The following is a 21,766-nucleotide window of genomic DNA, read 5'->3' on the forward strand; positions in this document are numbered from 1 at the left end:
AGCAAGGCCACCCTTGCCCCCACGCCACCCACTGAGCACTGTTCCCAGCGCATGGTGGCCGGCCGGCCCGGAAAACCGGACCCGGCCCACGACCTCGCTCCCGCACCCAGCCATGGCGAAACAGCGGAGGGTGGGCTTTTTCCGGAGGGAGCTGTGGAGAGACACACAGGCAGACAGGTGGCTGCGGCGCGGATGGGCGCTGGTGGAGGTGGTCAGGTGCAGGACGAGGGCTTCGCGTGCCTCACGGCTGTCACCCGGGCCTGCGGTGGAGTCTGGGTCTGGGCCAGCCACCCCGAGAGCGGCTGGCGTGTGGCTGCCTAACAGGGCCGACTTCTGGCCGCATGTCCAGCCAGTGCGGCTGGGGGCGCCCATTCCGGCGCACGCTGTGTTGGGAGGTGCCTGAGGAGGTGAGGCCTGCGGCGGTGCCCGGCAGGGGAGGAGCCGGCCTCGGCCACGGGCGACTAAAGGAGAAGGTGGTGTGGGAGGGAAAAAAGCCTACAGCACCCGGTATTCCCATGTAGTCTCCCATCCAAGTATTAACCAGGCCTGATCCTGCTTAGCTTGTGAGATCAGATGAGATGGGATGCGCTCAGGGTTGTATGGCCATAGAAGGCAGCGGGGGCCACGGGGTGCCTCATGAGGCTCAGCTTCGTTGGTGCTGGTGTCTTATCGCCAGGCCGGTGGCCAGCCCTCTCCTGCACGGCCCTGCTGCCTGCCCAGGCAGGCGACAGGAGGCCTCGGGGACACGGAGGTGGCAGAGTCTTGGGCGACCTTGCAGCCCAGTTCTTGCGGGAACCTCCAGACCCGTAGGCGCTTGAGGCTCCGCCCCAGATCCCACTCGATGCTCACAAGGACGTGGCCTCTGAGGCTGGAGGGCCAGTGGCCTGCTGTCCTTTTGGCATTCCCCACTGTGTCCACCCACGCAGTGCTAGGCGCAGCCCGGCCAAGGCCGGGCCGGCCCTCCTGCCTGACGGCAGTGGGCCCAAAGCCAGTGGGAGCCACCATTGGGCCGCCACGGCCCCTTAGCCCCAGCAAAGCCACCCTTGCACCCACGCCAAAATCCACGCACCATTCCGGGTACTGGAGGTCAGCTGACCTGGAGAACTGGTCACGGCCCACGACCCCACTCCCGCCCCCTGCCATGGTGATACGGTGGAGGCTGGGCTTTTTCTGGAGGGAGCTTTGGAGAGACACACGGGCAGACAGGTGGCTGCGGCGCGGATGGGCGCTGCTGGGGTCGGCCAGGGGCAGGACCAGGGCCTCGCGGGCCTCACGATCTTCACCCGGGCCTACAGCGGACTCTGGGTCTGGGCCGGCCACCCCGGGAGAGGGTGGGGTGTGGCTGCCTTCCAGGGCCTCCTTCTGGCGGCATGTCCAGCCAGACGGGCGGGCTGGGCCCCCTCCAGCGCACGATGTGTTGGGAGAGGCTTGAGTAGATGAGGCCTGAAGTTGTGCCCGGCAGGAGCAGAGGAAGCCTCGAGCACCGGCGACTACAAGAAAAGGCAGATCGGGAGGCAAAAAATACTACAGCATCTAGTATTCCCAGGTGGTCTCCCATCCAGGTAGTAAACAGAGCCGACCCTGCTTAGCTTCCAAGACCAGACGAGATGAGGTGCGTTTAGGGTGGTAAGGCCGTAGAAGGCAGCAGGGGCCACGGGGTGCCTCTTGAGGCTCAGCTTCGCTGGTGCTGGGGCTTGCCGACAGCCCGGTAGCCAACCCTCTCCAGCACGGCACAGCCGCCGCCAAGGCAGGTGACAGGAGTCCTCGGCGACCCGGGGTTGGCAGACTCGTGGGTGACCTCGCAGCTCAGGTCAGGCGGGACCCTCCAGGCCCATAGGCGCTTGGCCCTCCGCCCCAGATCCCGCTTGACGCTCACAACGACGTGGCCCCGGGGTCTTAAGGGCCCGTGGCCCGCGGTCCCTTGGGCATTGGCCACCCTGTCTGCCCACACAGTTCTAGGCGAAGCACGGCCGTGGCCGGGCCGGCCCTCCTGCCCGACGGCAGTTGGTCTGAAGCCACTGGGAGCCACTCTTGAGTCGGCACGACCCCTTAGACCCAACAAGGCCACCCTTTCCCCCACGACAACTGCCGAGCAAAGTTCCCTGCGCCTGGTGACCGGCCGGCCCAGAGAACCAGTCTGGCCCACGACCCCACTCCCGCCCCCTGCCATGGTGAAACGGTGGAGGCTGGGCTTTTTCTGGAGGGAGCTGTGGAGAGACACACGGGCAGACAGGTGGCTGCGGCACGCATGGGCGCTGGTCGGGTCGGCCAGGGGCAGGTCGAGGGGCTCGCGGGCCTCACAATCTACACCCGGGCCTGCGGCGGAGTCTGGGTGCGGGCCGGCCACCCCGGGAGAGGGTGGGGTGTGGCTGCCTTCCAGCGCCTCCTTCTGGCGGCATGTCCAGCCAGACGGGCGGGCTGGGCCCCCTCCAGCGCACGCTGTGTTGGGATAGGCTTGAGTAGATGAGGCCTGCAGGCATGCCCGGTGGGAGCAGAGGAAGCCTCGAGCACCGGCGACTACAAGAAAAGGCAGATCGGGAGGCAAAAAATACTCCAGCCTCTAGTATTCCCTGGTGGTCTCCCATCCAGGTAGTAAACAGAGCCGACCCTGCTTAGCTTCCGAGATCAGACGAGATGAGGTGCGTTTAGGGTGGTATGGCTGTAGAAGGCAGCGGGGGCCACGGGGTGCCTCTTGAGGCTCAGCTTAGCTGGTGCTGGCGAATTACCGCCAGTCCGGCAACCAGCCCTCTGCAGCAAGGCCCTGTGGCCCACCCAGGCAGGCGACAGCACGCCTCGGGGACCGGGGTTGGTGGAGTCTTGGACGACCTCGCAGCTCAGTTCTGGCGGGAACATCCAGGCACATAGGCGCTTGGCGAACCGCCCCAGATCCCGCTCGACGCTCACAAAGACGTGGCTCCGAAGGCTTAAGGGCCCGTGGTCCACGGTCCCTTGGGCATTCCCAACCCTGTCCACCCACACAGTAGTAGGTGCAGTCCAGCCGCGGCTGAGCCGGAACTCCTGCCTGAGGGAAGGTAGCCCAAAGCCACTGGGAGCCACCATTGATGCGGCACGGCCCATTGGACCCAGCAAGGCCACCCTTGCCCCCACGCCACCCACTGAGCACTGTTCCCAGCGCATGGTGGCCGGCCGGCCCGGAAAACCGGACCCGGCCCACGACCTCGCTCCCGCACCCAGCCATGGCGAAACAGCGGAGGGTGGGCTTTTTCCGGAGGGAGCTGTGGAGAGACACACAGGCAGACAGGTGGCTGCGGCGCGGATGGGCGCTGGCGGAGGTGGTCAGGTGCAGGACGAGGGCTTCGCGTGCCTCACGGCTGTCACCCGGGCCTGCGGTGGAGTCTGGGTCTGGGCCAGCCACCCCGAGAGCGGCTGGCGTGTGGCTGCCTAACAGGGCCGACTTCTGGCCGCATGTCCAGCCAGTGCGGCTGGGGGCGCCCATTCCGGCGCACGCTGTGTTGGGAGGGGCCTGAGGAGGTGAGGCCTGCGGCGGTGCCCGGCAGGGGAGGAGCCGGCCTCGGCCACGGGCGACTAAAGGAGAAGGTGGTGTGGGAGGGAAAAAAGCCTACAGCACCCGGTATTCCCATGTAGTCTCCCATCCAAGTATTAACCAGGCCTGATCCTGCTTAGCTTGTGAGATCAGATGAGATGGGATGCGCTCAGGGTTGTATGGCCATAGAAGGCAGCGGGGGCCACGGGGTGCCTCATGAGGCTCAGCTTCGTTGGTGCTGGTGTCTTATCGCCAGGCCGGTGGCCAGCCCTCTCCTGCACGGCCCTGCTGCCTGCCCAGGCAGGCGACAGGAGGCCTCGGGGACACGGAGGTGGCAGAGTCTTGGGCGACCTTGCAGCCCAGTTCTTGCGGGAACCTCCAGACCCGTAGGCGCTTGAGGCTCCGCCCCAGATCCCACTCGATGCTCACAAGGACGTGGCCTCTGAGGCTGGAGGGCCAGTGGCCTGCTGTCCTTTTGGCATTCCCCACTGTGTCCACCCACGCAGTGCTAGGCGCAGCCCGGCCAAGGCCGGGCCGGCCCTCCTGCCTGACGGCAGTGGGCCCAAAGCCAGTGGGAGCCACCATTGGGCCGCCACGGCCCCTTAGCCCCAGCAAAGCCACCCTTGCACCCACGCCAAAATCCACGCACCATTCCGGGTACTGGAGGTCAGCTGACCTGGAGAACTGGTCACGGCCCACGACCCCACTCCCGCCCCCTGCCATGGTGATACGGTGGAGGCTGGGCTTTTTCTGGAGGGAGCTTTGGAGAGACACACGGGCAGACAGGTGGCTGCGGCGCGGATGGGCGCTGCTGGGGTCGGCCAGGGGCAGGACCAGGGCCTCGCGGGCCTCACGATCTTCACCCGGGCCTACAGCGGACTCTGGGTCTGGGCCGGCCACCCCGGGAGAGGGTGGGGTGTGGCTGCCTTCCAGGGCCTCCTTCTGGCGGCATGTCCAGCCAGACGGGCGGGCTGGGCCCCCTCCAGCGCACGATGTGTTGGGAGAGGCTTGAGTAGATGAGGCCTGAAGTTGTGCCCGGCAGGAGCAGAGGAAGCCTCGAGCACCGGCGACTACAAGAAAAGGCAGATCGGGAGGCAAAAAATACTACAGCATCTAGTATTCCCAGGTGGTCTCCCATCCAGGTAGTAAACAGAGCCGACCCTGCTTAGCTTCCAAGACCAGACGAGATGAGGTGCGTTTAGGGTGGTAAGGCCGTAGAAGGCAGCAGGGGCCACGGGGTGCCTCTTGAGGCTCAGCTTCGCTGGTGCTGGGGCTTGCCGACAGCCCGGTAGCCAACCCTCTCCAGCACGGCACAGCCGCCGCCAAGGCAGGTGACAGGAGTCCTCGGCGACCCGGGGTTGGCAGACTCGTGGGTGACCTCGCAGCTCAGGTCAGGCGGGACCCTCCAGGCCCATAGGCGCTTGGCCCTCCGCCCCAGATCCCGCTTGACGCTCACAACGACGTGGCCCCGGGGTCTTAAGGGCCCGTGGCCCGCGGTCCCTTGGGCATTGGCCACCCTGTCTGCCCACACAGTTCTAGGCGAAGCACGGCCGTGGCCGGGCCGGCCCTCCTGCCCGACGGCAGTTGGTCTGAAGCCACTGGGAGCCACTCTTGAGTCGGCACGACCCCTTAGACCCAACAAGGCCACCCTTTCCCCCACGACAACTGCCGAGCAAAGTTCCCTGCGCCTGGTGACCGGCCGGCCCAGAGAACCAGTCTGGCCCACGACCCCACTCCCGCCCCCTGCCATGGTGAAACGGTGGAGGCTGGGCTTTTTCTGGAGGGAGCTGTGGAGAGACACACGGGCAGACAGGTGGCTGCGGCACGCATGGGCGCTGGTCGGGTCGGCCAGGGGCAGGTCGAGGGGCTCGCGGGCCTCACAATCTACACCCGGGCCTGCGGCGGAGTCTGGGTGCGGGCCGGCCACCCCGGGAGAGGGTGGGGTGTGGCTGCCTTCCAGCGCCTCCTTCTGGCGGCATGTCCAGCCAGACGGGCGGGCTGGGCCCCCTCCAGCGCACGCTGTGTTGGGATAGGCTTGAGTAGATGAGGCCTGCAGGCATGCCCGGTGGGAGCAGAGGAAGCCTCGAGCACCGGCGACTACAAGAAAAGGCAGATCGGGAGGCAAAAAATACTCCAGCCTCTAGTATTCCCTGGTGGTCTCCCATCCAGGTAGTAAACAGAGCCGACCCTGCTTAGCTTCCGAGATCAGACGAGATGAGGTGCGTTTAGGGTGGTATGGCCGTAGAAGGCAGCGGGGGCCACGGGGTGCCTCTTGAGGCTCAGCTTAGCTGGTGCTGGCGAATTACCGCCAGTCCGGCAACCAGCCCTCTGCAGCAAGGCCCTGTGGCCCACCCAGGCAGGCGACAGCACGCCTCGGGGACCGGGGTTGGTGGAGTCTTGGACGACCTCGCAGCTCAGTTCTGGCGGGAACATCCAGGCACATAGGCGCTTGGCGAACCGCCCCAGATCCCGCTCGACGCTCACAAAGACGTGGCTCCGAAGGCTTAAGGGCCCGTGGTCCACGGTCCCTTGGGCATTCCCAACCCTGTCCACCCACACAGTAGTAGGTGCAGTCCAGCCGCGGCTGAGCCGGAACTCCTGCCTGAGGGAAGGTAGCCCAAAGCCACTGGGAGCCACCATTGATGCGGCACGGCCCATTGGACCCAGCAAGGCCACCCTTGCCCCCACGCCACCCACTGAGCACTGTTCCCAGCGCATGGTGGCCGGCCGGCCCGGAAAACCGGACCCGGCCCACGACCTCGCTCCCGCACCCAGCCATGGCGAAACAGCGGAGGGTGGGCTTTTTCCGGAGGGAGCTGTGGAGAGACACACAGGCAGACAGGTGGCTGCGGCGCGGATGGGCGCTGGCGGAGGTGGTCAGGTGCAGGACGAGGGCTTCGCGTGCCTCACGGCTGTCACCCGGGCCTGCGGTGGAGTCTGGGTCTGGGCCAGCCACCCCGAGAGCGGCTGGCGTGTGGCTGCCTAACAGGGCCGACTTCTGGCCGCATGTCCAGCCAGTGCGGCTGGGGGCGCCCATTCCGGCGCACGCTGTGTTGGGAGGGGCCTGAGGAGGTGAGGCCTGCGGCGGTGCCCGGCAGGGGAGGAGCCGGCCTCGGCCACGGGCGACTAAAGGAGAAGGTGGTGTGGGAGGGAAAAAAGCCTACAGCACCCGGTATTCCCATGTAGTCTCCCATCCAAGTATTAACCAGGCCTGATCCTGCTTAGCTTGTGAGATCAGATGAGATGGGATGCGCTCAGGGTTGTATGGCCATAGAAGGCAGCGGGGGCCACGGGGTGCCTCATGAGGCTCAGCTTCGTTGGTGCTGGTGTCTTATCGCCAGGCCGGTGGCCAGCCCTCTCCTGCACGGCCCTGCTGCCTGCCCAGGCAGGCGACAGGAGGCCTCGGGGACACGGAGGTGGCAGAGTCTTGGGCGACCTTGCAGCCCAGTTCTTGCGGGAACCTCCAGACCCGTAGGCGCTTGAGGCTCCGCCCCAGATCCCACTCGATGCTCACAAGGACGTGGCCTCTGAGGCTGGAGGGCCAGTGGCCTGCTGTCCTTTTGGCATTCCCCACTGTGTCCACCCACGCAGTGCTAGGCGCAGCCCGGCCAAGGCCGGGCCGGCCCTCCTGCCTGACGGCAGTGGGCCCAAAGCCAGTGGGAGCCACCATTGGGCCGCCACGGCCCCTTAGCCCCAGCAAAGCCACCCTTGCACCCACGCCAAAATCCACGCACCATTCCGGGTACTGGAGGTCAGCTGACCTGGAGAACTGGTCACGGCCCACGACCCCACTCCCGCCCCCTGCCATGGTGATACGGTGGAGGCTGGGCTTTTTCTGGAGGGAGCTTTGGAGAGACACACGGGCAGACAGGTGGCTGCGGCGCGGATGGGCGCTGCTGGGGTCGGCCAGGGGCAGGACCAGGGCCTCGCGGGCCTCACGATCTTCACCCGGGCCTACAGCGGCCTCTGGGTCTGGGCCGGCCACCCCGGGAGAGGGTGGGGTGTGGCTGCCTTCCAGGGCCTCCTTCTGGCGGCATGTCCAGCCAGACGGGCGGGCTGGGCCCCCTCCAGCGCACGATGTGTTGGGAGAGGCTTGAGTAGATGAGGCCTGAAGTTGTGCCCGGCAGGAGCAGAGGAAGCCTCGAGCACCGGCGACTACAAGAAAAGGCAGATCGGGAGGCAAAAAATACTACAGCATCTAGTATTCCCAGGTGGTCTCCCATCCAGGTAGTAAACAGAGCCGACCCTGCTTAGCTTCCAAGACCAGACGAGATGAGGTGCGTTTAGGGTGGTAAGGCCGTAGAAGGCAGCAGGGGCCACGGGGTGCCTCTTGAGGCTCAGCTTCGCTGGTGCTGGGGCTTGCCGACAGCCCGGTAGCCAACCCTCTCCAGCACGGCACAGCCGCCGCCAAGGCAGGTGACAGGAGTCCTCGGCGACCCGGGGTTGGCAGACTCGTGGGTGACCTCGCAGCTCAGGTCAGGCGGGACCCTCCAGGCCCATAGGCGCTTGGCCCTCCGCCCCAGATCCCGCTTGACGCTCACAACGACGTGGCCCCGGGGTCTTAAGGGCCCGTGGCCCGCGGTCCCTTGGGCATTGGCCACCCTGTCTGCCCACACAGTTCTAGGCGAAGCACGGCCGTGGCCGGGCCGGCCCTCCTGCCCGACGGCAGTTGGTCTGAAGCCACTGGGAGCCACCCTTGAGTCGGCACGACCCCTTAGACCCAACAAGGCCACCCTTTCCCCCACGACAACTGCCGAGCAAAGTTCCCTGCGCCTGGTGACCGGCCGGCCCAGAGAACCAGTCTGGCCCACGACCCCACTCCCGCCCCCTGCCATGGTGAAACGGTGGAGGCTGGGCTTTTTCTGGAGGGAGCTGTGGAGAGACACACGGGCAGACAGGTGGCTGCGGCGCGCATGGGCGCTGGTCGGGTCGGCCAGGGGCAGGTCGAGGGGCTCGCGGGCCTCACAATCTACACCCGGGCCTGCGGCGGAGTCTGGGTGCGGGCCGGCCACCCCGGGAGAGGGTGGGGTGTGGCTGCCTTCCAGCGCCTCCTTCTGGCGGCATGTCCAGCCAGACGGGCGGGCTGGGCCCCCTCCAGCGCACGCTGTGTTGGGATAGGCTTGAGAAGATGAGGCCTGCAGCCGTGCCCGGTGGGAGCAGAGGAAGCCTCGAGCACCGGCGACTACAAGAAAAGGCAGATCGGGAGGCAAAAAATACTCCAGCCTCTAGTATTCCCTGGTGGTCTCCCATCCAGGTAGTAAACAGAGCCGACCCTGCTTAGCTTCCGAGATCAGACGAGATGAGGTGCGTTTAGGGTGGTATGGCCGTAGAAGGCAGCGGGGGCCACGGGGTGCCTCTTGAGGCTCAGCTTAGCTGGTGCTGGCGAATTACCGCCAGTCCGGCGACCAGCCCTCTGCAGCAAGGCCCTGTGGCCCACCCAGGCTGGCGACAGCACGCCTCGGGGACCGGGGTTGGTGGAGTCTTGGACGACCTCGCAGCTCAGTTCTGGCGGGAACATCCAGGCACATAGGCGCTTGGCGAACCGCCCCAGATCCCGCTCGACGCTCACAAAGACGTGGCTCCGAAGGCTTAAGGGCCCGTGGTCCACGGTCCCTTGGGCATTCCCAACCCTGTCCACCCACACAGTAGTAGGTGCAGTCCAGCCGCGGCTGAGCCGGAACTCCTGCCTGAGGGAAGGTAGCCCAAAGCCACTGGGAGCCACCATTGATGCGGCACGGCCCATTGGACCCAGCAAGGCCACCCTTGCCCCCACGCCACCCACTGAGCACTGTTCCCAGCGCATGGTGGCCGGCCGGCCCGGAAAACCGGACCCGGCCCACGACCTCGCTCCCGCACCCAGCCATGGCGAAACAGCGGAGGGTGGGCTTTTTCCGGAGGGAGCTGTGGAGAGACACACAGGCAGACAGGTGGCTGCGGCGCGGATGGGCGCTGGCGGAGGTGGTCAGGTGCAGGACGAGGGCTTCGCGTGCCTCACGGCTGTCACCCGGGCCTGCGGTGGAGTCTGGGTCTGGGCCAGCCACCCCGAGAGCGGCTGGCGTGTGGCTGCCTAACAGGGCCGACTTCTGGCCGCATGTCCAGCCAGTGCGGCTGGGGGCGCCCATTCCGGCGCACGCTGTGTTGGGAGGGGCCTGAGGAGGTGAGGCCTGCGGCGGTGCCCGGCAGGGGAGGAGCCGGCCTCGGCCACGGGCGACTAAAGGAGAAGGTGGTGTGGGAGGGAAAAAAGCCTACAGCACCCGGTATTCCCATGTAGTCTCCCATCCAAGTATTAACCAGGCCTGATCCTGCTTAGCTTGTGAGATCAGATGAGATGGGATGCGCTCAGGGTTGTATGGCCATAGAAGGCAGCGGGGGCCACGGGGTGCCTCATGAGGCTCAGCTTCGTTGGTGCTGGTGTCTTATCGCCAGGCCGGTGGCCAGCCCTCTCCTGCACGGCCCTGCTGCCTGCCCAGGCAGGCGACAGGAGGCCTCGGGGACACGGAGGTGGCAGAGTCTTGGGCGACCTTGCAGCCCAGTTCTTGCGGGAACCTCCAGACCCGTAGGCGCTTGAGGCTCCGCCCCAGATCCCACTCGATGCTCACAAGGACGTGGCCTCTGAGGCTGGAGGGCCAGTGGCCTGCTGTCCTTTTGGCATTCCCCACTGTGTCCACCCACGCAGTGCTAGGCGCAGCCCGGCCAAGGCCGGGCCGGCCCTCCTGCCTGACGGCAGTGGGCCCAAAGCCAGTGGGAGCCACCATTGGGCCGCCACGGCCCCTTAGCCCCAGCAAAGCCACCCTTGCACCCACGCCAAAATCCACGCACCATTCCGGGTACTGGAGGTCAGCTGACCTGGAGAACTGGTCACGGCCCACGACCCCACTCCCGCCCCCTGCCATGGTGATACGGTGGAGGCTGGGCTTTTTCTGGAGGGAGCTGTGGAGAGACACACGGGCAGACAGGTGGCTGCGGCGCGGATGGGCGCTGCTGGTGTCGGCCAGGGGCAGGACCAGGGCCTCGGGGGCCTCACGATCTTCACCCGGGCCTACAGCGGACTCTGGGTCTGGGCCGGCCACCCCGGGAGAGGGTGGGGTGTGGCTGCCTTCCAGGGCCTCCTTCTGGCGGCATGTCCAGCCAGACGGGCGGGCTGGGCCCCCTCCAGCGCACGATGTGTTGGGAGAGGCTTGAGTAGATGAGGCCTGAAGTTGTGCCCGGCAGGAGCAGAGGAAGCCTCGAGCACCGGTGACTACAAAAAAAGGCAGATCGGGAGGCAAAAAATACTACAGCATCTAGTATTCCCAGGTGGTCTCCCATCCAGGTAGTAAACAGAGCCGACCCTGCTTAGCTTCCAAGACCAGACGAGATGAGGTGCGTTTAGGGTGGTAAGGCCGTAGAAGGCAGCAGGGGCCACGGGGTGCCTCTTGAGGCTCAGCTTCGCTGGTGCTGGGGCTTGCCGACAGCCCGGTAGCCAACCCTCTCCAGCACGGCACAGCCGCCGCCAAGGCAGGTGACAGGAGTCCTCGGCGACCCGGGGTTGGCAGACTCGTGGGTGACCTCGCAGCTCAGGTCAGGCGGGACCCTCCAGGCCCATAGGCGCTTGGCCCTCCGCCCCAGATCCCGCTTGACGCTCACAACGACGTGGCCCCGGGGTCTTAAGGGCCCGTGGCCCGCGGTCCCTTGGGCATTGGCCACCCTGTCTGCCCACACAGTTCTAGGCGAAGCACGGCCGTGGCCGGGCCGGCCCTCCTGCCCGACGGCAGTTGGTCTGAAGCCACTGGGAGCCACCCTTGAGTCGGCACGACCCCTTAGACCCAACAAGGCCACCCTTTCCCCCACGACAACTGCCGAGCAAAGTTCCCTGCGCCTGGTGACCGGCCGGCCCAGAGAACCAGTCTGGCCCACGACCCCACTCCCGCCCCCTGCCATGGTGAAACGGTGGAGGCTGGGCTTTTTCTGGAGGGAGCTGTGGAGAGACACACGGGCAGACAGGTGGCTGCGGCGCGCATGGGCGCTGGTCGGGTCGGCCAGGGGCAGGTCGAGGGGCTCGCGGGCCTCACAATCTACACCCGGGCCTGCGGCGGAGTCTGGGTGCGGGCCGGCCACCCCGGGAGAGGGTGGGGTGTGGCTGCCTTCCAGCGCCTCCTTCTGGCGGCATGTCCAGCCAGACGGGCGGGCTGGGCCCCCTCCAGCGCACGCTGTGTTGGGATAGGCTTGAGAAGATGAGGCCTGCAGCCGTGCCCGGTGGGAGCAGAGGAAGCCTCGAGCACCGGCGACTACAAGAAAAGGCAGATCGGGAGGCAAAAAATACTCCAGCCTCTAGTATTCCCTGGTGGTCTCCCATCCAGGTAGTAAACAGAGCCGACCCTGCTTAGCTTCCGAGATCAGACGAGATGAGGTGCGTTTAGGGTGGTATGGCCGTAGAAGGCAGCGGGGGCCACGGGGTGCCTCTTGAGGCTCAGCTTAGCTGGTGCTGGCGAATTACCGCCAGTCCGGCGACCAGCCCTCTGCAGCAAGGCCCTGTGGCCCACCCAGGCTGGCGACAGCACGCCTCGGGGACCGGGGTTGGTGGAGTCTTGGACGACCTCGCAGCTCAGTTCTGGCGGGAACATCCAGGCACATAGGCGCTTGGCGAACCGCCCCAGATCCCGCTCGACGCTCACAAAGACGTGGCTCCGAAGGCTTAAGGGCCCGTGGTCCACGGTCCCTTGGGCATTCCCAACCCTGTCCACCCACACAGTAGTAGGTGCAGTCCAGCCGCGGCTGGGCCGGAACTCCTGCCTGAGGGAAGGTAGCCCAAAGCCACTGGGAGCCACCATTGATGCGGCACGGCCCATTGGACCCAGCAAGGCCACCCTTGCCCCCACGCCACCCACTGAGCACTGTTCCCAGCGCATGGTGGCCGGCCGGTCCGGAAAACCGGCCCCGGCCCACGACCTCGCTCCCGCACCCAGCCATGGCGAAACAGCGGAGGGTGGGCTTTTTCCGGAGGGAGCTGTGGAGAGACACACAGGCAGACAGGTGGCTGCGGCGCGGATGGGCGCTGGCGGAGGTGGTCAGGTGCAGGACGAGGGCTTCGCGTGCCTCACGGCTGTCACCCGGGCCTGCGGTGGAGTCTGGGTCTGGGCCAGCCACCCCGAGAGCGGCTGGCGTGTGGCTGCCTAACAGGGCCGACTTCTGGCCGCATGTCCAGCCAGTGCAGCTGGGGGCGCCCATTCCGGCGCACGCTGTGTTGGGAGGGGCCTGAGGAGGTGAGGCCTGCGGCGGTGCCCGGCAGGGGAGGAGCCGGCCTCGGCCACGGGCGACTAAAGGAGAAGGTGGTGTGGGAGGGAAAAAAGCCTACAGCACCCGGTATTCCCATGTAGTCTCCCATCCAAGTATTAACCAGGCCTGATCCTGCTTAGCTTGTGAGATCAGATGAGATGGGATGCGCTCAGGGTTGTATGGCCATAGAAGGCAGCGGGGGCCACGGGGTGCCTCATGAGGCTCAGCTTCGTTGGTGCTGGTGTCTTATCGCCAGGCCGGTGGCCAGCCCTCTCCTGCACGGCCCTGCTGCCTGCCCAGGCAGGCGACAGGAGGCCTCGGGGACACGGAGGTGGCAGAGTCTTGGGCGACCTTGCAGCCCAGTTCTTGCGGGAACCTCCAGACCCGTAGGCGCTTGAGGCTCCGCCCCAGATCCCACTCGATGCTCACAAGGACGTGGCCTCTGAGGCTGGAGGGCCAGTGGCCTGCTGTCCTTTTGGCATTCCCCACTGTGTCCACCCACGCAGTGCTAGGCGCAGCCTGGCCAAGGCCGGGCCGGCCCTCCTGCCTGACGGCAGTGGGCCCAAAGCCAGTGGGAGCCACCATTGGGCCGCCACGGCCCCTTAGCCCCAGCAAAGCCACCCTTGCACCCACGCCAAAATCCACGCACCATTCCGGGTACTGGAGGTCAGCTGACCTGGAGAACTGGTCACGGCCCACGACCCCACTCCCGCCCCCTGCCATGGTGATACGGTGGAGGCTGGGCTTTTTCTGGAGGGAGCTGTGGAGAGACACACGGGCAGACAGGTGGCTGCGGCGCGGATGGGCGCTGCTGGTGTCGGCCAGGGGCAGGACCAGGGCCTCGGGGGCCTCACGATCTTCACCCGGGCCTACAGCGGACTCTGGGTCTGGGCCGGCCACCCCGGGAGAGGGTGGGGTGTGGCTGCCTTCCAGGGCCTCCTTCTGGCGGCATGTCCAGCCAGACGGGCGGGCTGGGCCCCCTCCAGCGCACGATGTGTTGGGAGAGGCTTGAGTAGATGAGGCCTGAAGTTGTGCCCGGCAGGAGCAGAGGAAGCCTCGAGCACCGGCGACTACAAGAAAAGGCAGATCGGGAGGCAAAAAATACTACAGCATCTAGTATTCCCAGGTGGTCTCCCATCCAGGTAGTAAACAGAGCCGACCCTGCTTAGCTTCCAAGACCAGACGAGATGAGGTGCGTTTAGGGTGGTAAGGCCGTAGAAGGCAGCAGGGGCCACGGGGTGCCTCTTGAGGCTCAGCTTCGCTGGTGCTGGGGCTTGCCGACAGCCCGGTAGCCAACCCTCTCCAGCACGGCACAGCCGCCGCCAAGGCAGGTGACAGGAGTCCTCGGCGACCCGGGGTTGGCAGACTCGTGGGTGACCTCGCAGCTCAGGTCAGGCGGGACCCTCCAGGCCCATAGGCGCTTGGCCCTCCGCCCCAGATCCCGCTTGACGCTCACAACGACGTGGCCCCGGGGTCTTAAGGGCCCGTGGCCCGCGGTCCCTTGGGCATTGGCCACCCTGTCTGCCCACACAGTTCTAGGCGAAGCACGGCCGTGGCCGGGCCGGCCCTCCTGCCCGACGGCAGTTGGTCTGAAGCCACTGGGAGCCACCCTTGAGTCGGCACGACCCCTTAGACCCAACAAGGCCACCCTTTCCCCCACGACAACTGCCGAGCAAAGTTCCCTGCGCCTGGTGACCGGCCGGCCCAGAGAACCAGTCTGGCCCACGACCCCACTCCCGCCCCCTGCCATGGTGAAACGGTGGAGGCTGGGCTTTTTCTGGAGGGAGCTGTGGAGAGACACACGGGCAGACAGGTGGCTGCGGCGCGCATGGGCGCTGGTCGGGTCGGCCAGGGGCAGGTCGAGGGGCTCGCGGGCCTCACAATCTACACCCGGGCCTGCGGCGGAGTCTGGGTGCGGGCCGGCCACCCCGGGAGAGGGTGGGGTGTGGCTGCCTTCCAGCGCCTCCTTCTGGCGGCATGTCCAGCCAGACGGGCGGGCTGGGCCCCCTCCAGCGCACGCTGTGTTGGGATAGGCTTGAGTAGATGAGGCCTGCAGGCATGCCCGGTGGGAGCAGAGGAAGCCTCGAGCACCGGCGACTACAAGAAAAGGCAGATCGGGAGGCAAAAAATACTCCAGCCTCTAGTATTCCCTGGTGGTCTCCCATCCAGGTAGTAAACAGAGCCGACCCTGCTTAGCTTCCGAGATCAGACGAGATGAGGTGCGTTTAGGGTGGTATGGCCGTAGAAGCCAGCGGGGGCCACGGGGTGCCTCTTGAGGCTCAGCTTAGCTGGTGCTGGCGAATTACCGCCAGTCCGGCGACCAGCCCTCTGCAGCAAGGCCCTGTGGCCCACCCAGGCAGGCGACAGCACGCCTCGGGGTCCGGGGTTGGTGGAGTCTTGGACGACCTCGCAGCTCAGTTCTGGCGGGAACATCCAGGCACATAGGCGCTTGGCGAACCGCCCCAGATCCCGCTCGACGCTCACAAAGACGTGGCTCCGAAGGCTTAAGGGCCCATGGTCCACGGTCCCTTGGGCATTCCCAACCCTGTCCACCCACACAGTAGTAGGTGCAGTCCAGCCGCGGCTGGGCCGGAACTCCTGCCTGAGGGAAGGTAGCCCAAAGCCACTGGGAGCCACCATTGATGCGGCACGGCCCATTGGACCCAGCAAGGCCACCCTTGCCCCCACGCCACCCACTGAGCACTGTTCCCAGCGCATGGTGGCCGGCCGGCCCGGAAAACCGGCCCCGGCCCACGACCTCGCTCCCGCACCCAGCCATGGCGAAACAGCGGAGGGTGGGCTTTTTCCGGAGGGAGCTGTGGAGAGACACACAGGCAGACAGGTGGCTGCGGCGCGGATGGGCGCTGGCAGAGGTGGTCAGGTGCAGGACGAGGGCTTCGCGTGCCTCACGGCTGTCACCCGGGCCTGCGGTGGAGTCTGGGTCTGGGCCAGCCACCCCGAGAGCGGCTGGGGTGTGGCTGCCTAACAGGGCCGACTTCTGGCCGCATGTCCAGCCAGTGCGGCTGGGGGCGCCCATTCCGGCACACGCTGTGTTGGGAGGGGCCTGAGGAGGTGAGGCCTGCGGCGGTGCCCGGCAGGGGAGGAGCCGGCCTCGGCCACGGGCGACTAAAGGAGAAGGTGGTGTGGGAGGGAAAAAAGCCTACAGCACCCGGTATTCCCATGTAGTCTCCCATCCAAGTATTAACCAGGCCTGATCCTGCTTAGCTTGTGAGATCAGATGAGATGGGATGCGCTCAGGGTTGAATGGCCATAGAAGGCATCGGGGGCCACGGGGTGCCTCATGAGGCTCAGCTTCGTTGGTGCTGGTGTCTTATCGCCAGGCCGGTGGCCAGCCCTCTCCTGCACGGCCCTGCTGCCTGCCCAGGCAGGCGACAGGAGGCCTCGGGGACACGGAGGTGGCAGAGTCTTGGGCGACCTTGCAGCCCAGTTCTTGCGGGAACCTCCAGACCCGTAGGCGCTTGAGGCTCCGCCCCAGATCCCACTCGATGCTCACAAGGACGTGGCCTCTGAGGCTGGAGGGCCAGTGGCCTGCTGTCCTTTTGGCATTCCCCACTGTGTCCACCCACGCAGTGCTAGGCGCAGCCCGGCCAAGGCCGGGCCGGCCCTCCTGCCTGACGGCAGTGGGCCCAAAGCCAGTGGGAGCCACCATTGGGCCGCCACGGCCCCTTAGCCCCAGCAAAGCCACCCTTGCACTCACGCCAAAATCCACGCACCATTCCGGGTACTGGAGGTCAGCTGACCTGGAGAACTGGTCACGGCCCACGACCCCACTCCCGCCCCCTGCCATGGTGATACGGTGGAGGCTGGGCTTTTTCTGGAGGGAGCTGTGGAGAGACACACGGGCAGACAGGTGGCTGCGGCGCGGATGGGCGCTGCTGGTGTCGGCCAGGGGCAGGACCAGGGCCTCGGGGGCCTCACGATCTTCACCCGGGCCTACAGCGGACTCTGGGTCTGGGCCGGCCACCCCGGGAGAGGGTGGGGTGTGGCTGCCTTCCAGGGCCTCCTTCTGGCGGCATGTCCAGCCAGACGGGCGGGCTGGGCCCCCTCCAGCGCACGATGTGTTGGGAGAGGCTTGAGTAGATGAGGCCTGAAGTTGTGCCCGGCAGGAGCAGAGGAAGCCTCGAGCACCGGCGACTACAAGAAAAGGCAGATCGGGAGGCAAAAAATACTACAGCATCTAGTATTCCCAGGTGGTCTCCCATCCAGGTAGTAAACAGAGCCGACCCTGCTTAGCTTCCAAGACCAGACGAGATGAGGTGCGTTTAGGGTGGTAAGGCCGTAGAAGGCAGCAGGGGCCACGGGGTGCCTCTTGAGGCTCAGCTTCGCTGGTGCTGGGGCTTGCCAACAGCCCGGTAGCCAACCCTCTCCAGCACGGCACAGCCGCCGCCAAGGCAGGTGACAGGAGTCCTCGGGGACCCGGGGTTGGCAGACTCGTGGGTGACCTCGCAGCTCAGGTCAGGCGGGACCCTCCAGGCCCATAGGCGCTTGGCCCTCCGCCCCAGATCCCGCTTGACGCTCACAATGACGTGGCCCCGGGGTCTTAAGGGCCCGTGGCCCGCGGTCCCTTGGGCATTGGCCACCCTGTCTGCCCACACAGTTCTAGGCAAAGCACGGCCGTGGCCGGGCCGGCCCTCCTGCCCGACGGCAGTTGGTCTGAAGCCACTGGGAGCCACCCTTGAGTCGGCACGACCCCTTAGACCCAACAAGGCCACCCTTTCCCCCACGACGACTGCCGAGCAAAGTTCCCTGCGCCTGGTGACCGGCCGGCCCAGAGAACCAGTCTGGCCCACGACCCCACTCCCGCCCCCTGCCATGGTGAAACGGTGGAGGCTGGGCTTTTTCTGGAGGGAGCTGTGGAGAGACACACGGGCAGACAGGTGGCTGCGGCGCGCATGGGCGCTGGTCGGGTCGGCCAGGGGCAGGTCGAGGGGCTCGCGGGCCTCACAATCTACACCCGGGCCTGCGGCGGAGTCTGGGTGCGGGCCGGCCACCCCGGGAGAGGGTGGGGTGTGGCTGCCTTCCAGCGCCTCCTTCTGGCGGCATGTCCAGCCAGACGGGCGGGCTGGGCCCCCTCCAGCGCACGCTGTGTTGGGATAGGCTTGAGAAGATGAGGCCTGCAGCCGTGCCCGGTGGGAGCAGAGGAAGCCTCGAGCACCGGCGACTACAAGGAAAGGCAGATCGGGAGGCAAAAAATACTCCAGCCTCTAGTATTCCCTGGTGGTCTCCCATCCAGGTAGTAAACAGAGCCGACCCTGCTTAGCTTCCGAGATCAGACGAGATGAGGTGCGTTTAGGGTGGTATGGCCGTAGAAGGCAGCGCGGGCCACGGGGTGCCTCTTGAGGCCCAGCTTAGCTGGTGCTGGCGAATTACCGCCAGTCCGGCGACCAGCCCTCTGCAGCAAGGCCCTGTGGCCCACCCAGGCTGGCGACAGCACGCTTCGGGAACCGGGGTTGGTGGAGTCTTGGACGACCTCGCAGCTCAGTTCTGTCGGGAACATCCAGGCACATAGACGCTTGGCGAACCGCCCCAGATCCCGCTCGACGCTCACAAAGACGTGGCTCCGAAGGCTTAAGGGCCCGTGGTCCACGGTCCCTTGGGCATTCCCAACCCTGTCCACCCACACAGTAGTAGGTGCAGTCCAGCCGCGGCTGGGCCGGAACTCCTGCCTGAGGGAAGGTAGCCCAAAGCCACTGGGAGCCACCATTGATGCGGCACGGCCCATTGGACCCAGCAAGGCCACCCTTGCCCCCACGCCACCCACTGAGCACTGTTCCCAGCGCATGGTGGCCGGCCGGCCCGGAAAACCGGACCCGGCCCACGACCTCGCTCCCGCACCCAGCCATGGCGAAACAGCGGAGGGTGGGCTTTTTCCGGAGGGAGCTGTGGAGAGACACACAGGCAGACAGGTGGCTGCGGCGCGGATGGGCGCTGGCGGAGGTGGTCAGGTGCAGGACGAGGGCTTCGCGTGCCTCACGGCTGTCACCCGGGCCTGCGGTGGAGTCTGGGTCTGGGCCAGCCACCCCGAGAGCGGCTGGCGTGTGGCTGCCTAACAGGGCCGACTTCTGGCCGCATGTCCAGCCAGTGCGGCTGGGGGCGCCCATTCCGGCGCACGCTGTGTTGGGAGGGGCCTGAGGAGGTGAGGCCTGCGGCGGTGCCCGGCAGGGGAGGAGCCGGCCTCGGCCACGGGCGACTACAGGAGAAGGTGGTGTGGGAGGGAAAAAAGCCTACAGCACCCGGTATTCCCATGTAGTCTCCCATCCACGTATTAACCAGGCCTGATCCTGCTTAGCTTGTGAGATCAGATGAGATGGGATGCGCTCAGGGTTGTATGGCCATAGAAGGCAGCGGGGGCCACGGGGTGCCTCATGAGGCTCAGCTTCGTTGGTGCTGGTGTCTTATCGCCAGGCCGGTGGCCAGCCCTCTCCTGCACGGCCCTGCTGCCTGCCCAGGCAGGCGACAGGAGGCCTCGGGGACACGGAGGTGGCAGAGTCTTGGGCGACCTTGCAGCCCAGTTCTTGCGGGAACCTCCAGACCCGTAGGCGCTTGAGGCTCCGCCCCAGATCCCACTCGATGCTCACAAGGACGTGGCCTCTGAGGCTGGAGGGCCAGTGGCCTGCTGTCCTTTTGGCATTCCCCACTGTGTCCACCCACGCAGTGCTAGGCGCAGCCCGGCCAAGGCCGGGCCGGCCCTCCTGCCTGACGGCAGTGGGCCCAAAGCCAGTGGGAGCCACCATTGGGCCGCCACGGCCCCTTAGCCCCAGCAAAGCCACCCTTGCACCCACGCCAAAATCCACGCACCATTCTGGGTACTGGAGGTCAGCTGACCTGGAGAACTGGTCACGGCCCACGACCCCACTCCCGCCCCCTGCCATGGTGATACGGTGGAGGCTGGGCTTTTTCTGGAGGGAGCTTTGGAGAGACACACGGGCAGACAGGTGGCTGCGGCGCGGATGGGCGCTGCTGGGGTCGGCCAGGGGCAGGACCAGGGCCTCGCGGGCCTCACGATCTTCACCCGGGCCTACAGCGGACTCTGGGTCTGGGCCGGCCACCCCGGGAGAGGGTGGGGTGTGGCTGCCTTCCAGGGCCTCCTTCTGGCGGCATGTCCAGCCAGACAGGCGGGCTGGGCCCCCTCCAGCGCACGATGTGTTGGGAGAGGCTTGAGTAGATGAGGCCTGAAGTTGTGCCCGGCAGGAGCAGAGGAAGCCTCGAGCACCGGCGACTACAAGAAAAGACAGATCGGGAGGCAAAAAATACTACAGCATCTAGTATTCCCAGGTGGTCTCCCATCCAGGTAGTAAACAGAGCCGACCCTGCTTAGCTTCCAAGACCAGACGAGATGAGGTGCGTTTAGGGTGGTAAGGCCGTAGAAGGCAGCAGGGGCCACGGGGTGCCTCTTGAGTCTCAGCTTCGCTGGTGCTGGGGCTTGCCGACAGCCCGGTAGCCAACCCTCTCCAGCACGGCACAGCCGCCGCCAAGGCAGGTGACAGGAGTCCTCGGGGACCCGGGGTTGGCAGACTCGTGGGTGACCTCGCAGCTCAGGTCAGGCGGGACCCTCCAGGCCCATAGGCGCTTGGCCCTCCGCCCCAGATCCCGCTTGACGCTCACAACGACGTGGCCCCGGGGTCTTAAGGGCCCGTGGCCCGCGGTCCCTTGGGCATTGGCCACCCTGTCTGCCCACACAGTTCTAGGCGAAGCACGGCCGTGGCCGGGCCGGCCCTCCTGCCCGACGGCAGTTGGTCTGAAGCCACTGGGAGCCACCCTTGAGTCGGCACGACCCCTTAGACCCAACAAGGCCACCCTTTCCCCCACGACAACTGCCGAGCAAAGTTCCCTGCGCCTGGTGACCGGCCGGCCCAGAGAACCAGTCTGGCCCACGACCCCACTCCCGCCCCCTGCCATGGTGAAACGGTGGAGGCTGGGCTTTTTCTGGAGGGAGCTGTGGAGAGACACACGGGCAGACAGGTGGCTGCGGCGCGCATGGGCGCTGGTCGGGTCGGCCAGGGGCAGGTCGAGGGGCTCGCGGGCCTCACAATCTACACCCGGGCCTGCGGCGGAGTCTGGGTGCGGGCCGGCCACCCCGGGAGAGGGTGGGGTGTGGCTGCCTTCCAGCGCCTCCTTCTGGCGGCATGTCCAGCCAGACGGGCAGGCTGGGCCCCCTCCAGCGCACGCTGTGTTGGGATAGGCTTGAGTAGATGAGGCCTGCAGGCATGCCCGGTGGGAGCAGAGGAAGCCTCGAGCACCGGCGACTACAAGAAAAGGCAGATCGGGAGGCAAAAAATACTCCAGCCTCTAGTATTCCCTGGTGGTCTCCCATCCAGGTAGTAAACAGAGCCGACCCTGCTTAGCTTCCGAGATCAGACGAGATGAGGTGCGTTTAGGGTGGTATGGCCGTAGAAGGCAGCGGGGGCCACGGGGTGCCTCTTGAGGCTCAGCTTAGCTGGTGCTGTCGAATTACCGCCAGTCCGGCAACCAGCCCTCTGCAGCACGGCCCTGCGGCCGACCCAGGTAGGTGACAGCAGGCCTCGGGGACCGGGGTTGGTGGAGTCTTGGACGACCTCGCAGCTCAGTTCTGGCGGGAACATCCAGGCACATAGGCGCTTGACGAACCGCCCCAGATCCCGCTCGACGCTCACAAAGACGTGGCTCCGAAGGCTTAAGGGCCCGTGGTCCACGGTCCCTTGGGCATTCCCAACCCTGTCCACCCACGCAGTAGTAGGTGCAGTCCAGCCGCGGCTGGGCCGGCCCTCCTGCCTGAGGGCAGGTAGCCCAAAGCCACTGGGAGCCACCATTGATGCGGCACGGCCCATTGGACCCAGCAAGGCCACCCTTGCCCCCACGCCACCCACTGAGCACTGTTCCCAGCGCATGGTGGCCGGCCGGCCCGGAAAACCGGACCCGGCCCACGACCTCGCTCCCGCACCCAGCCATGGCGAAACAGCGGAGGGTGGGCTTTTTCCGGAGGGAGCTGTGGAGAGACACACAGGC

The 21,766-nt window shown here is 66.4% G+C and overlaps 19 pseudogenes; all 19 read right to left on the minus strand.

The window, feature by feature from the left end:
• Nucleotides 1–492: 492 nt before the first annotated feature.
• Nucleotides 493–611, minus strand: LOC130705386 (5S ribosomal RNA; annotated as a pseudogene).
• A 910-nt stretch (nucleotides 612–1,521) lies between these two features.
• LOC130705201 (5S ribosomal RNA) lies at nucleotides 1,522–1,640 on the minus strand (annotated as a pseudogene).
• A 908-nt stretch (nucleotides 1,641–2,548) lies between these two features.
• On the minus strand, nucleotides 2,549–2,667 carry LOC130705138 (5S ribosomal RNA; annotated as a pseudogene).
• Nucleotides 2,668–3,577: 910 nt separating this feature from the next.
• Nucleotides 3,578–3,696, minus strand: LOC130705388 (5S ribosomal RNA; annotated as a pseudogene).
• A 910-nt stretch (nucleotides 3,697–4,606) lies between these two features.
• Nucleotides 4,607–4,725, minus strand: LOC130705202 (5S ribosomal RNA; annotated as a pseudogene).
• A 908-nt stretch (nucleotides 4,726–5,633) lies between these two features.
• Nucleotides 5,634–5,752, minus strand: LOC130705119 (5S ribosomal RNA; annotated as a pseudogene).
• Nucleotides 5,753–6,662: 910 nt separating this feature from the next.
• On the minus strand, nucleotides 6,663–6,781 carry LOC130705389 (5S ribosomal RNA; annotated as a pseudogene).
• Nucleotides 6,782–7,691: 910 nt separating this feature from the next.
• LOC130705203 (5S ribosomal RNA) lies at nucleotides 7,692–7,810 on the minus strand (annotated as a pseudogene).
• A 908-nt stretch (nucleotides 7,811–8,718) lies between these two features.
• Nucleotides 8,719–8,837, minus strand: LOC130705120 (5S ribosomal RNA; annotated as a pseudogene).
• A 910-nt stretch (nucleotides 8,838–9,747) lies between these two features.
• Nucleotides 9,748–9,866, minus strand: LOC130705390 (5S ribosomal RNA; annotated as a pseudogene).
• Nucleotides 9,867–10,776: 910 nt separating this feature from the next.
• On the minus strand, nucleotides 10,777–10,895 carry LOC130705204 (5S ribosomal RNA; annotated as a pseudogene).
• Nucleotides 10,896–11,803: 908 nt separating this feature from the next.
• Nucleotides 11,804–11,922, minus strand: LOC130705122 (5S ribosomal RNA; annotated as a pseudogene).
• A 910-nt stretch (nucleotides 11,923–12,832) lies between these two features.
• LOC130705391 (5S ribosomal RNA) lies at nucleotides 12,833–12,951 on the minus strand (annotated as a pseudogene).
• Nucleotides 12,952–13,861: 910 nt separating this feature from the next.
• LOC130705205 (5S ribosomal RNA) lies at nucleotides 13,862–13,980 on the minus strand (annotated as a pseudogene).
• Nucleotides 13,981–14,888: 908 nt separating this feature from the next.
• LOC130705123 (5S ribosomal RNA) lies at nucleotides 14,889–15,007 on the minus strand (annotated as a pseudogene).
• Nucleotides 15,008–16,946: 1,939 nt separating this feature from the next.
• On the minus strand, nucleotides 16,947–17,065 carry LOC130705206 (5S ribosomal RNA; annotated as a pseudogene).
• Nucleotides 17,066–17,973: 908 nt separating this feature from the next.
• On the minus strand, nucleotides 17,974–18,092 carry LOC130705124 (5S ribosomal RNA; annotated as a pseudogene).
• A 1,939-nt stretch (nucleotides 18,093–20,031) lies between these two features.
• LOC130705207 (5S ribosomal RNA) lies at nucleotides 20,032–20,150 on the minus strand (annotated as a pseudogene).
• Nucleotides 20,151–21,058: 908 nt separating this feature from the next.
• LOC130705125 (5S ribosomal RNA) lies at nucleotides 21,059–21,177 on the minus strand (annotated as a pseudogene).
• Between the last annotated feature and the right edge of the window lie 589 nt (nucleotides 21,178–21,766).

This window comes from Balaenoptera acutorostrata, chromosome 16 (genome assembly GCF_949987535.1).
Source record: "Balaenoptera acutorostrata chromosome 16, mBalAcu1.1, whole genome shotgun sequence".
Lineage (NCBI taxonomy): Eukaryota > Metazoa > Chordata > Mammalia > Artiodactyla > Balaenopteridae > Balaenoptera > Balaenoptera acutorostrata.